Source organism: Gorilla gorilla, chromosome 16, assembly GCF_029281585.2.
Source record: "Gorilla gorilla gorilla isolate KB3781 chromosome 16, NHGRI_mGorGor1-v2.1_pri, whole genome shotgun sequence".
Classification (NCBI taxonomy): domain Eukaryota; kingdom Metazoa; phylum Chordata; class Mammalia; order Primates; family Hominidae; genus Gorilla; species Gorilla gorilla.
Window position 1 is genome coordinate 61,009,600 of NC_073240.2, and position 14,374 is coordinate 61,023,973.

The following is a 14,374-nucleotide window of genomic DNA, read 5'->3' on the forward strand; positions in this document are numbered from 1 at the left end:
TGAGGCTTGAGTAGCTCACAGTATAAACAAAGAGGCCTGGAAGCATGAAATGGGTGGAGCCCACCACAGCTCAGCAAGGCCTACAGCCTCTATAGATTATACCTCTTGGGGCAGGGCATAGTAGAACAAAAGGCAGCAGACAGCTTCTGCAGACTTAAACGTCCCTGTCTGACAGCTCTGAAGAAAGCAGTGGTTCTCTCAGCACAGCATTCAAGCTCCAAGAACAGACTGCCTCCTCAAGTGGGTCCCTGACCCTCGTGTAGTGGGACTGGGAAACACCTCCCAGTAGGGGCCAACAGACATGTCAAACGGGTGGATGCCTCTCTGGGAGGAAGCTTCCAGAGGAAGGATCAGGCAGCAATATTTGCTATTCTGTAGCCTCTGCTGGTGATACCCAGGCAAACAGGGTCTGGACTGGACCTCTAGCAAACTCCAACAGACGAGCAGCTGAGGGGTCTGACTGTTAGAAGGAAAACTAACCAACAGAAAGGAATAGAATCAACATCAACAAAAAGGACATCCACACCAAAACCCCATCTGTAGGTCACAAACATCAAAGACCAAAGATAGATAAAACCACAAAATGGGGAGAAACCAGAGCAGAAAAGCTGAAGATTCCAAAAAACACAGCGCCTCTTCTCCTCCAAAGGATTGCAACTCCTCACCAGCAAGGAACAAAACTGGATGGAGAATGAGTTTGACAAGTTGACAGAAGTAGGCTTCAGAGGGTCGGCAATAACAAACTTCTCCAAGCTGAAGGAGCATGTTCTAACCTATCACAAGGAAGCTAAAAACCTTGAAAAAGGATTAGACAAACGGCTAACTAGGATAAACAGTGTAGAGAAGACCTTAAATGACCTGATGGAGCAGAAAACCATGGCACAGGAACTTCGTGAACTATGCACAAGCTTCAATAACTGATTTGATCAAGTGGAAGAAAGGATATCAGTAAGATCAAACTAACGAAATAAAGTGAGAAGACAAGATTAGAGAAAAAAGAGTGAAAGGAAACGAACAAAACCTCCAAGAAATATGGGACTATGTGAAAAGACCAAATCTACGTTTGATTGGTGTACCTGAAAGTGATGGGGAGAATGGAACCAAGTTAGGAAACACTCTTCAGGATATTATCCAGGAGAACTTCCCCAACCTACCAAGGCAGGCCAACATTCAAATTCAGGAAATACAGAGAACACCACAAAGACACTCCTCGAGAAGAGCAACCCCAAGACATATAATTGTCAGATTCACCAAGGTTAAAATGAAGGAAAAAATATTAAGGGCAGCCAGAGAGAAAGATCAGGTTACCCACAAAGGGAAGCCCATCAGACTAACAGCAGATCTCTCAGCAGAAACCCTACAAGCCAGAAGAGAGTGGGGGCCAATATTCAACATTCTTAAAGAATTTTCAACCCAGAATCTCATATCCAGCCAAACTAAGCTTCATAAGTGAAGCAGAAATAAAATCCTTTACAGACAAGCAAATGCTGAGAGATTTTGTCACTACAAGGCCTGCTTTACAAGAGCTCCTGAAGGAAGCACCAAACATGGAAAGGAACTACCGGTACCAGCTATGGCAAAAATATGCCACATGGTAAACACCATCAGTGCTATGAAGAAACTGCATCAATTAACAGGCAAAATAACTAGCTAACATCATAATGACAGGATCAAATTCAAACATAACAATATTAACCTTAAATGTAAATTGGCTAAATGTCCCAATTAAAAAACATAGACTGGCAAACTGGATAAAGAGTCAAGACCCATCTGTGTGCTGTATTCAGGAGACCCATCTCACATGCAAAGACACACATAGGCTCAAAATAAAGGGATGGAGGAAGACCTACCAAGCAAATGGAAAGCAAAAATAAAAGCAGGGGTTGCAATCCTAGTCTTTGATAAAACAGACTTTAAACCAACAAAGATCAAAAGGGACAAAGAAGGCTACTACATAATGGTAAAAGGATCAATTCAACAAGAAGAGCTAACTATCCTAAATATATATGCACCCAATACGGGAACACCCAGATTTATAAAGCAAGTCCTTAGAGACAAACAAAGAGACTTAGACTCCCACAGAATAATAATGGGAGACTTTAACACCCCACTGTCACTATTAAACAGATAAATGAGACAGAAGGTTAACAAGGATATCCAGGACTTGAACTCAGCTCTGGACCAAGTGGACCTAATGGACATCTACAGAACTCTACACCCCAACTCAACAGAATATACATTCTCTCAGCACCACATTGTATTTGTTCTAAATTTGACCACATAATTGGCAGTAAAACACTCCTCAGCAAAAGAACAGAAATCACAGCAAACTGTCTCTCAGACCACAGTGCAATCAAATTAGAACTCAGGATTAAGAAACTCACTCAAAACTGCACAACTACATGGAAACTGAATGACTTGCTCCTGAATGACTACTGGGTAAATAACAAAATGAAGGCAGAAATAAAGATGTTCTTTGAAACCAGTGAGAACAAAGACACAATGTACCAGAATATCTGGGACACATTTAAAGTGGTGTGTAGAGGGAAATTTATAGCACTAAATACCCACAAGAGAAAGCAGGAAAGATCTAAAATTGACACCCTAACATCACAATTAAAAGAAGTAAAGAAGAGCAAACAAATTCAAAAGCTAGCAGAAGGCAAGAAATAACTAAGATCAGAGCAGAACTGAAGGAGATAGAGACACAAAAAACCCTTCAAAAAAAAATCAATGAATCCAGGAGCTGTTTTTTTTTAAAGATCAACAAAATAGACCACTACCAAGACTAATAAATTAGAAAAGAGAAGAATCAAATGGACGCAATAAAAAATGATAAAGGGGATATCACCACCAATCCCACAGAATACAAACTACCATCAGAGAATACTATAAACATCTCTTTGCAAATAAACCAGAAAATCTAGAAGAAATGGATAAATTCCTGGACACATACACCCTCCCAAGACTAAAACAGGAAGAAGTTCAATCTCTGAATAGACCAAAAACAGGTTCTGAAATTGAGGCAATAATTAACAGCCTACCAACCAAAAAAAAGTCCAGGACCACATGGATTCACAGCTGAATTCTACCACAGGTACAAAGAGGAGCTGGTACCATTCCTTCTGAAATTATTTCAATCAATAGAAAAAGAGGGAATCCTCCCCAACTCATTTTATGAGGCTAGCATCATCCTGTTACCAAAGCCTAGTTGAGACACAACAAAAAAAGAGAATTTTAGACCAATATCTATGATGAACAGTGATGAAAAAATCCTCAATAAAATACTGGCAGACCAAATCCAGCAGCACATCAAAAAGCTTATCTACCACAATCAAGTGGGCTTCACTCCTGGGATGCAAGGCTGGTTCAACATATGTAAATCAGTAAACATAATCCATCACATAAACAGAACCAACGACAAAAACCACATGATTATCTCAGTAGATGCAGAAAAGGCCTTTGACAAACTTCAACAGCCCTTCATGGTAAAAACTCACAATAAACTAGGTATTGATGGAACGTATCTCAAAATAATAAGAACTACTTATGACAAACCCACAACCAACATCATACTCAATGGGCAAAAACTGGAAGCATTCCCTTTGAAAACCAGCACAAGACAGGGATGCCCTCTCTCACCACTGCTATTCAATACAGTGTTGGAAGTTCTGGCCAGGGCAATCAGGCAAGAGAAAGAAATAAAGGGTATTCAATTAGGAAAAGAGGAAGTCAAATTGTGTTTGCAGATGACATGATTGTGTATTTAGAAAACCCCATCATCTCATCCCAAAATCTCCTGAAGCTGATAAGCAACTTCAGCTAAGTCTCAGGATACAAAATCAATGTGCAAAAGTTACAAGCATTCCTATACACCAATAATAGACAAACAGAGAGCCAAATCATGAGTCAACTCCCATTCACAATTACTACAAAGAGAATAAAATACCTAGGAATCCAACTTACAAGGGATGAGAAGGACCTCTTTGAGGAGAACTACAAACCACTGCTCAATGAAATAAAAGAGGACAAAAACAAATAGAAGAATATTCCATGCTCATGGATGGGAAGAATCAGTATCGTGAAAATAGCCATACTGCCCAAAGTAATTTATAGATTCAATGCTATCCCCTTCAAGCTACCAATGACTTTCTTCACAGAACTGGAAAAAACTACTTTAAAGTTCATATGGAACCAAAAAAGAGCCTGCATAGCCAAGACAATCCTAAGCAAAAAGAACAAACCTGGAGGTATCACACTACCTGACTTCAAACTATACTACCAGGCTGCAGTAACCAAAACAGCATGGTACTGGTACCAAAACAGATATATAGACCAATGGAATAGAACAGAGGCCTCAGAAATAACACCACACATCTACAACCATCTGATCTTTGACAAACCTGACAATAACAAGCAATAGGGAAAGGATTTCCTATTTAATAAATGGTGCTGGGAAAACTGGCTAGCCATATGTAGAAAGCTGAAACTGGATCCTTTCCTTACACCCTACACAAAAATTAACTCAAGGTGGATTAAAGACTTAAATGTTAGACCTAACACCATAAAAACCCTAGAAGAAAACCTAGGCAATACCATTCAGGACATAGGCATGGGCAAAGACTTCATGACTAAAACACCAAAAGCAATGGCAACAAAAGCCAAATTTGACAAATGGAACCTAATTAAACAAAAGAGCCTTGGTACAGCAAAAGAAAATATCATCAGAGTGAACAGGCAACCTACAGAATGGGAGAAAATTTTTGTAATCTACCCATCTGACAAAGGGCTAATATCCAGAATCTACAAAGAACTTAAACACATTTACAAGAAAAAAAAACCCCATGAAAAAGTGGGCAAAGGATATGAACAGACACTTCTCAAAAGAAGACATTTATGCAGACAACAGACACATAAAAAAATGCTCATCATCACTGGTCAGAGAAATGCAAATCAAAACCACAATGAGATACCATCTCACGCCAGTTAGGATGGCAATCATTAAAAAGTCAGGAAACAACAGGTGCTGGTGAGGAGGTGGAGAAATAGGAACACTTTTACACTGTTGGTGGGAGTGTAAATTAGTTCAACCATTGTGGAAGACGGTGTGGTGATTCCTCAAGGATCTAGAACTAGAAATACCATTTGACCCAGTAATCCCATTACTGGGCATATACCCAAAGGATTGTAAATCATTCTACAATAAAGACACATGCACACATATGTTTATTGTGGCACTATTTACAACAGCAAAGACTTGGAACCAACCCAAATGTCCATCAATGATAGACTGGATTCAGAAAATGTGGCACATATACACCATGGAATACTATACAGCCATAAAAAATGATGAGTTCATGTCCTTTGCAGGGACATGGATAAAGCTGGAAACCATCATTCTAAGCAAACTATCACAAGGACAGAAAACCAAACACTGCATGTTCTCACTCATAGGTGGGAGTTGAACAATGACAACACATGGACATAGGGTGGGGAACATCACACACCAGGGCTAGTTGTGGGGTGGGGGGGCTGGGGGAGGGATCGCATTAGGAGAAATACCTAATGTAAATGACGAGTTGATGGGTGCAACACACCAACATGGCACATGTATACCTGTGTAACATACCTGCACTTTGTGCACATGTACCCTAGAACTTAAAGTATAATAAAAAAAGAAAAAGAAAAAGAGTGAACACTGAGGCCAACCTGGAAACAGCATTAACATTGAATGTGCTCCCCATCCCATGCATGGATCAACTGGCAGGGAGAGGAAGCCTAGGTTTTGTGCAAATTTTCTGACCAATCACTGGTTAGCCATATACAGACCCATAGGCACCCTCTAGGAGGCCAGACTTAAAAATAAAAAGGATTGAAAGAAATCAAAGCATAGCTATCACTGGCAGCATGCATACCACAAGGAGAGAGATTCCACAGATTAAGTCCAGGAAAGGTGGTTTTTGGTGTTTTTTTGGGGGGGTTTTGTTGTTGTTGTTGTTTTCTCAAAAGACAGTTTTCCACTCCAACATTTAAAGAACTCAGAAATCACCACTCTGTCCTCACAAGAGAAAAGCCAGACACTCTGAATGTCAAAACTCTTTTGATCCATCACAGAATTGAGCAAAGAGGGCAAACCACCATCCCCAAAACTGGAGAAACAGGAGAATATAGGGAATCACAGATGACCAGAAACAGAGGTCACAGGAAGTAGTAACTGGGAAGAACACTTGGATGCTAATAGACGAATTGCTGGAGGTGGAGCAAGGTCTGGCTTGAGAGTTAAAAACTCCTGGGGGCCCACTCATAGGGAGACTCCAGCACTTTCACGAGTTTCACCTCCAAAAGCCCCATGAGATTGTCACACTGAAGATGCGAGAAAAATGTCTGGCATCCAGCAGGGAGATAAGGAAAGTAACAATTTTAAAATAAACCTGGGGTTGGAGGAGTAACCATTATAATTTGTTAACTGAGCATTCCGTTCTCTGTAATAAAGTCCTGCCCTCAAGAGAAATGTCTTTACCAGACTCCTATCTGACCTAGGAGAATGGCAATTAGACAACCTGAGCCCTTTCTGTCCTGTTTCACATCAGGGGACAAAAAAAAGACTAAGACACTCTCCTGAAAAGACTCAGACCCACTTTAAAAAACCCTGAAATTTAATCATATTATAGAATGCTTCAACTTCCCGATACTTATCGCCACATCAACAGGGCTCTAGTATAGTGACAGTGGATTACAACTGAGAGAGCTGCAAGATACAGACTCCATCTAAGAAAGAGCAGATAAACATAAAACCTCACCCTAATAGCCTATTTACCTCAGTTCCCATTAACTGATACATCATTTCTGGCTTTCAACAAAAAAATTATAAGGCATGCTAATGACTGGAAAAAACAGTCTGAAAAGACAAAGCAAGTGTCAGAACTATACTCAGGTATGACAGGTATTAGAATTATCAGATGGGAATTTAAAATAACTGATTAATACACCAAGAGCTCTAATGAAAAAAGTGGACAACATGCAAGAACAGGTGGGTAATATAAGCAGAGAGATGGGAACACTACGAAAGAATAAAAGGAAGTACTAGAAATCAAGAACACTAAACCAGAAATGAAGGATGCCTTTGATGGACTCATCCTTGCTTGGTGCCCTGACCCATAGATTGGGTCAGGCTGAGAAAGAAGCAGTAAGCTTAAAGATATTTCCATAGAAATTTCCCAAACTGAAAACCAAAGAGAAAAAAGAACAGGGGGAGAAATGAATAGAATACCCAAGAACTGTGGGAAAATTGAAAAAGGTATAAATATGCATAATGAGAATGCTAGAAGGAAAAGGAAGACAGAAAAGGATTTGATATATGTGAATAATAATGGCTGAGACTATTCTGAAATTAATGACAGGCTTGAAACCACAGATCCAAGAAGCCCAAAGAATGCCAATGATATTTAATATCAAAAAATTTACAAACCACATATAACCAAATACAAACAGAAAATTATGAAAGAAGCCAGAGGAAAAGCATTACCTTACCTATAGACGAACAAGGAGAATAATTTCAATGAACTTTAGAAACCATGTAAACAAGAAAAGAATGGAGTGAAATATTTAAACTGTTGAAAAAACCCCCACCAATCTAGAATTCCATACCCAGTGAAATAATCCATCAAAGGTGAAGAAGAAATAAAGACTTTCTCAGAACAAAAAAAGAGGGAATTTGTTGCCAGTAGACCTGCAAGAAGTGTTAAAAGGAATTATTTAGAAAGAAGGGAAATTATATAGATCAGAAGTTTCAATCTACATAAAGCAAAAGAAAGAACATTAGAAAAGGAACGAATGAAGGTAAAATAAAATGTGTTGTTTTTCTTATTCTTAACTGGCCTAAGAGATAACTGTCCAAATAATAGCAATATATTTAATAATTATAGCTTATGGACAAATAAAATGGATGACATTAATGGTATAAGAGATGGGAGGAAGAAATTGGGAATATTTTGTTATATGGCACTTACGCTACTTGTGAAATGGTATAGTATTATTTGAAAGTAGACTTAGATTATGTAAATATACATCACAAATGCTAGAGCAACCACTAAAAAATGTTAAGACTTATAATCAATATGCTAAAAAAGGAGAGCAATGGAATAATAAAATGCTCCATTAAAACCAAGGCAATAAGAAAAAAGAAGCAAAGAACACATATAAAGCAATTACAAAAATGGTAGATACTAACCCAACTATATCAATAATAGTTTTAAAAATGAATGGTCTAAATAAACCAGTTAAAAGACAGAGACTGTCAATGTGGCTGAAAAACAAGACCCAACTGTATGCTATCTATGAGAAATCCACTGTAAATATAAAGACACAGACAGGGTAAAAGTAAAGGGATGGAAAGAGATATGCCATGTTAGCACTAATCAAAAGAAGCTATAGTAGCTATATTAATTTCAGACAAAGCAGACTTCAGAGCAAGAAAATTATCAAGATGAAGGGTATTTCATAATGTCAAAGGGATCAGTTCTGCAACAAGATATACGGTGCTTATATGCACCTAACAAAAAACTGATAAAACTGCAGGAAAATATAGGGAAACCCATTATTATAATTGAAGACTTCATCACACCTGTCTCTATAATTGACAGATCCAGCATGTAGAAAATTAGTAAAGATAGAGTGAACAGAATAGCACCATCAATATGAATTGACATTTAGAGGATAGTTTATCTAACAACAGAATGTATAGTCTCAACCTAGAGCGTACAAAAAGATGACCACATTTTGGATCATAAAATACACCTGTTTCAAAGCTGGCCTTTGGGATTGGATCCACTCTAAGACAAGACCAAGGATCACATCCTTCTCAGACGGCCAGTGTGACAATTCTACAGAGCATTTTAAGCAAAGCAAACTAAATTCATCATTAAGTAAGGTATAGGAAAACTCCAATTAAACCAAGTGCTTCAGAAATAGGTTGTCCTTAGATGTCCAAGACTACAGGATTAAATAAATGATGGGACATCCATATAGTGCAATACACAAGAGTTATTAAAAATCATGTTCAAGAATGTAATTAACATTGCAAATGCTGTTATGTAAAATCTTATATGAAAAACTGATCAAAAAAAGTAGGATCAATTTTTTAACCTATAATACAGACGAGAAAAAGACCTCAAAAAGCTATCAAGATTATTTTTGTATAATTTTTTCTTTTCTAAATTTTCTCAACTTTGTACAATAAACATTTATCACTTTGATGTGAGAAAAATATTGTGATTGGAAATTGATTAACCTGTTTAATTATATTTTTTAATGAATGAAAAATTAAGTAAAATACTTTTGGATGGTTTAAGTATTTTAGTGCATACTATGAACTAAAACACAACACAAACCCAGTGGTCTGATTATATTCAGTGAAATCAGTCAATCAACCAACCAATCCAGAAAAGCACCCCTGGCATATTTAAGCCTATTAAAAACAAAAACAAAAACAAAACCACTTGTAAATTTAAGACAAATGAAAAAAATTGCATCTTTTCTTCTTATGTAAGCATCTCATAGGGCCTACAGCTTATAAAGCAAAACATCATCAATCATCACCACAGAACCACGAATGCAGGTATAGGGGGTTTAAAATCCGCTGATTCAGGTATCATAGCTTGGAACAGCATTTAGTGACTGAACTCCTGGATTACATATCTTGCATATATGGTATTTTTTTCAAAAGTTCAGTGCAACACAAATTCCAAAGCGCTCAGCTCTTTGGATTCCTGTTATAATCCTGTTGTAGTAATTTTTGGGGTGCCATTTCAAACATGCAAGTTTTACTTAAGTTCTTACACTCATATTTAGATTTAAAAAATTATTCATTTATTGGTTTTAGTTGGTAAAATAGTCAGGTGGTTCAAACACCAAAAAGCACTAAAGTGCATACTCTGAAAAGCCTCCCTGCCATCCATATACCCATCTACACAGTTCCCATCCTTCTCCAACGAACAACCACTATTGTTAGTTTCTGGTTTATCCTTCCAGAGACTTTAAAAATATATATACAAGCACAGTATATGATTTCCTTCCTCTATTTTATCCAAAATATTATGCTATTATTCACCTTCCTTTTATTACCTAACAGTATAACATACCTTAGAGATCTTTTAAAATCCTAATATAAACGACATTCTCATTCTTTTTTACAGTTGCATAGTATTGTTTTGTAGGAAGGTATCATAATTATTAAGCAGTCCCCTATGGATAGATGTCCAAGTTTTCCAATCTTCTGACAAACAACTCTGCAATAAGTTATCTATTACATAAATTACACAAATGCATAGGTATATCTATAAGGTAAATTGCTAGATGTTGAAGTGCTGCATAAAAGGGAATATTTATAATTGTCATTCCATTGCCAAATTGCCCTCCAGAGGATTTTCACCAATTTATACTCCCACCAGCAATTTATGAAAGTGACCATTTCTCTACATCCTTGCCCAGGACGTGTTAGCAAACTTTTAGCCTTTGCCAAACTGGTAAAAAAAAAAAAAAAAATGATTACTACAGTGTAGTTTTAATTTACCTGTCTCTTCTATTATGTGCGAGGTGGAGCATCTTTGCATGTATTTAAGTTTTATTTGTGGCTCCTTTTGGTAAACTTTCTAATAAGTATTTTGTTATTGAAATTTAGGATCTCTTTATATTCTAAAGACGATAGTTCTTTGCAATAGGAGCTTAAAATATTTTTCCCAATTTATCATCTTTCTTTTGATATTGCCTTTTTTGGGGGGGGAGTGGGAGGAGACAGAGTCTTGCTCTGTGACCTAGGCTGGAGTACAATGGCACAATCTCGGCTCACTCCAACTTCTGCCTCCTGGGTTCAAGTGATTCTTGTGCCTCAGCCTCTTCAGTAGCTGGGAATATACATGCATGCTACCACACCTGGCTAATTTTCGTATTTTTAGTAGAGACAGGGTTTCACCATGGTGGCCAGGCTGGTCTTGAACTCCTGACTTCAGGTAATCTGCCCACGTCAGCCTCCCAAAGTGCCGGAATTACATACCTGGCTGTCTTTGATTTTTACTATGTAAAAAAACCTTACAGATATGCATATAATATAAACACACATACTTGAATCTATTCATCTTTTAAGACTTCTAGATTTTAAGTCATAGTTTACAAACCCTTTCTTATTTTGAGATTTAAAAGCATTCTTTCATGCTTTCTTCTTTAATTCAATGTATTCATTTATTTATATTAAAATTTTTCTCCATTTGGATTTTTCTTTGTATACAGTGTGAAGTATGAATTCAACTTAATTTTTTCCAGGCTGCCCTTTGTCTCACATCACCAGTTTTTAAATAGTTCATTTTTCCCACTGATTTGCATTGCTACCCTTTCACATATTAAAATTGTGTGTATTTTAGATTTCTAGACTTTTTGTTCTTTCATTTCTCTGACCACATGTACTAACAATATACTAACAATAGCTAATGCTGTATAACATACAATAGCTGCAACATCTATTTCTCCGAATTTTTGTTCTTCTTCAAAGATCTTTCTAGCTCTTAGAGAAAAAATTTTCCTATATGTTGCATATAACTACATACAACTAATTTTGCCTGGTTTTGAAGAGAAATAAAAAATCTTTCTGGTATTTTTGAGGTCCTGTCTTAAATGCATAAATTAACTTAGAGAAGATTGACATCTTTATGATGTCGAGTCATTTTTGTCAAGAACAGGATAGGCCTTTTCCCATTTTTTTCAATTATTTTAAGTTCTTCGGGAATGTTTTCAAGTTTTCTTTATATATGGACTTTTACATTTATTAAATTTATTCCCATGTATTTTATCTTTTGGTTGCTACTGCAGATAGTTTTTTCTTTTGTCTTCTGTTTTCCTTTTACCCTTCTATCTGATTCCAGATCAGTGGGAAAAATGAACTGTTCAAAAACCGGTGATGAGAAAACAGGGCAGCCTGGAAAAAATTAAGTTGAATCTATACTTCACGTTGTACCAGAGAAAAATCCAAATAGGGAAAATTTTTTTTTTTTTCAGACAGTCTCGCCCTGTCACCAGGCTGGAGTGCAGTGGCGTGATCTCGGCTCAATGCAACCCCTGCCTCCCAGGTTCAAGTGATTCTCCTGCCTCAGCCTCCCAAGTAGCTGGGACTACAGGCATACGCCACCACACCTGGCTAATTTTTGTATTTTTAGTAGAGACGGGGTTTCACCATGTTGGCCAGGATGGTCTCAGTCTCTTGACCTTGTGATCCGCCCACCTCAGCCTCCCAAAGTGCTGCGATTACAGGCGTGAGCCGCCATGCCTGGCCCCAAATGGAGAAAATTTTAAGGGCTGTTTAAGTCATAGTTAGACTCCCAGATCCAGGCATGTCACAACCCCTACTCCAACACAGGATTGAAAGGTTTTTGTTTTGTTTTTTGTCTCATGAAGGTAAAGCAAAGAGTATTTCAACTAAAAACTACTAGGTACAGTTGACGGTGGAGGTACCATTCACAAACAGGGAGAACATGTGAAACTGAGTCCCTCCCCCTAGCCTTGCCCCATTTAGCTTAGGGAACCCTAGCAGCCAGGCAGTCTTACCTACGCAGAAGACTCAAAGATTCTTTCATGGAGGTCTTATCAGTCCAAGAGCAAAAACTAATGCACACTGTATTGAGGGGTTCCTCACTGAAGTCTCAGCCTAATTACTCTAAAATAAAACACTCAACAAGTCCCACTCATGTGCTCCCATATTCCAAACAGATTTTTAGTCTCTTAGTCTGCTCAAGTTGTCATAACGAAATACTACAGATTGGGTGGCTTTAACAGATATTTATTTTCTCACAGCTCTGGAAGCTGGGAAGTTCATGATCAAAGTGCCAGGAAATTCAGTTTCTGGCTTGCAGATGGTCGCCATCTCACCATGGGCACACATGTCCTTTCCTTGGTGCTTATGGGTAGTGAGGGGGAGAGAGAGTGACAGCATGCATGAGCTCTGATACCTCTTCTTGTAAGGATCAGTCCCCTCCCCTTGACCTTATTTAACCTTAGCTACTTCCTTATAGGCTCCATCTCCAAACACAGTCGCATTATGGGGTTAGGGCTTCAACATGTGAATTTAGGGTTGATAGAAGCTTTTAGTCCCTCTGACATTGTCAAACCAAACTGTTGTCTACAGGATTTCAACATACAGACAGTGATTAGCAAGCATCAGCTCTGCCCTTCTTATTTGACTGTTGCGCCTCTGGGTGTGCCCACTGACTTTCCATGCCAAGGTATAACTAAATGGGAAAGTACTTCCTGTTTCAGAATCAAGATATTTAGATCCATTGGATCTACAGTAGATAGGATCTGGTGTTACCTTCTGTGGACACTACCACACATTTCTAAGTCTGTTAGAGTGTTCTAAAACTGGTACAGATGGAGAACTGAAGAATTCTGATTTTTTCTTTTCATTGACTTTAAACATGTTCCATTATAAGGCCTTGTTTGAAAATATCTATTGACTGGTATATGGAAATGTACACCTCTGTAATAATTGTGGTTTTTTGATATATAAACTCTTCACCCCCTAATAATCCTTAAGCAAACACAGGTGGGATTCCCATCACCAGCAGAGGCTGATAGCAGCTTCTTATTGGAATGGGTGAGCATTGCAAATGAGCACTGCAAAACAGCCCAGACTGGGACATCCACATACCACTGTGTCACCAAGACATCCCTTCCAAGCACTGCCACCTCTACTTCTGTGAACTCTTTGCCTCCCTCCCATCTGCCTATAGGGCCACGAAGGAAACTCTTATCCTTCATCAAACCCAGCTCTGAACAGTGAGTTTATGTGAGATATGTTGTCCCTTTGTTTGCTCCTGACAAGCGTAAAGAAACACTTTCACTGCTGATAATAATGGTTAATTTATCACATCCAGCCAAGGCTGACCTCTGGGCGTCCCAGCCCCTCCATCACCTTCACACCTGCTCAAGCTAATTGTTAGAGCCAAGTGTAAATGAAAATCAGCTGGGCTAATAATGAATGGAGCCCATTACTTCCAAAAGCACATTGCTTTACGAAGGTTTATCAAGAAACATTATAACCAGTTCCACCCACCCCCTGCGCCCCCCCCATCCCCCGTCACAGTTCCCTGTTTTATAGATGAGAAAAAAGTGAGCAAACAAGGAGGGACCAGCCTATGAAAACAGGCACAAGCACAGAGACCGGAAACACATTTGACTTTAGCTTCCTGAGCTCTACAACAGCTATTCCTATGTGTTACCAAAATTCACTCAATGTATCGAAAGAGTGAGGTTTACAATATTTATCCCAATGTTGTTGTCATCTGTTTATATAAGTAAATGAGATCATTACTGGATGTGAAGACCTTAATTA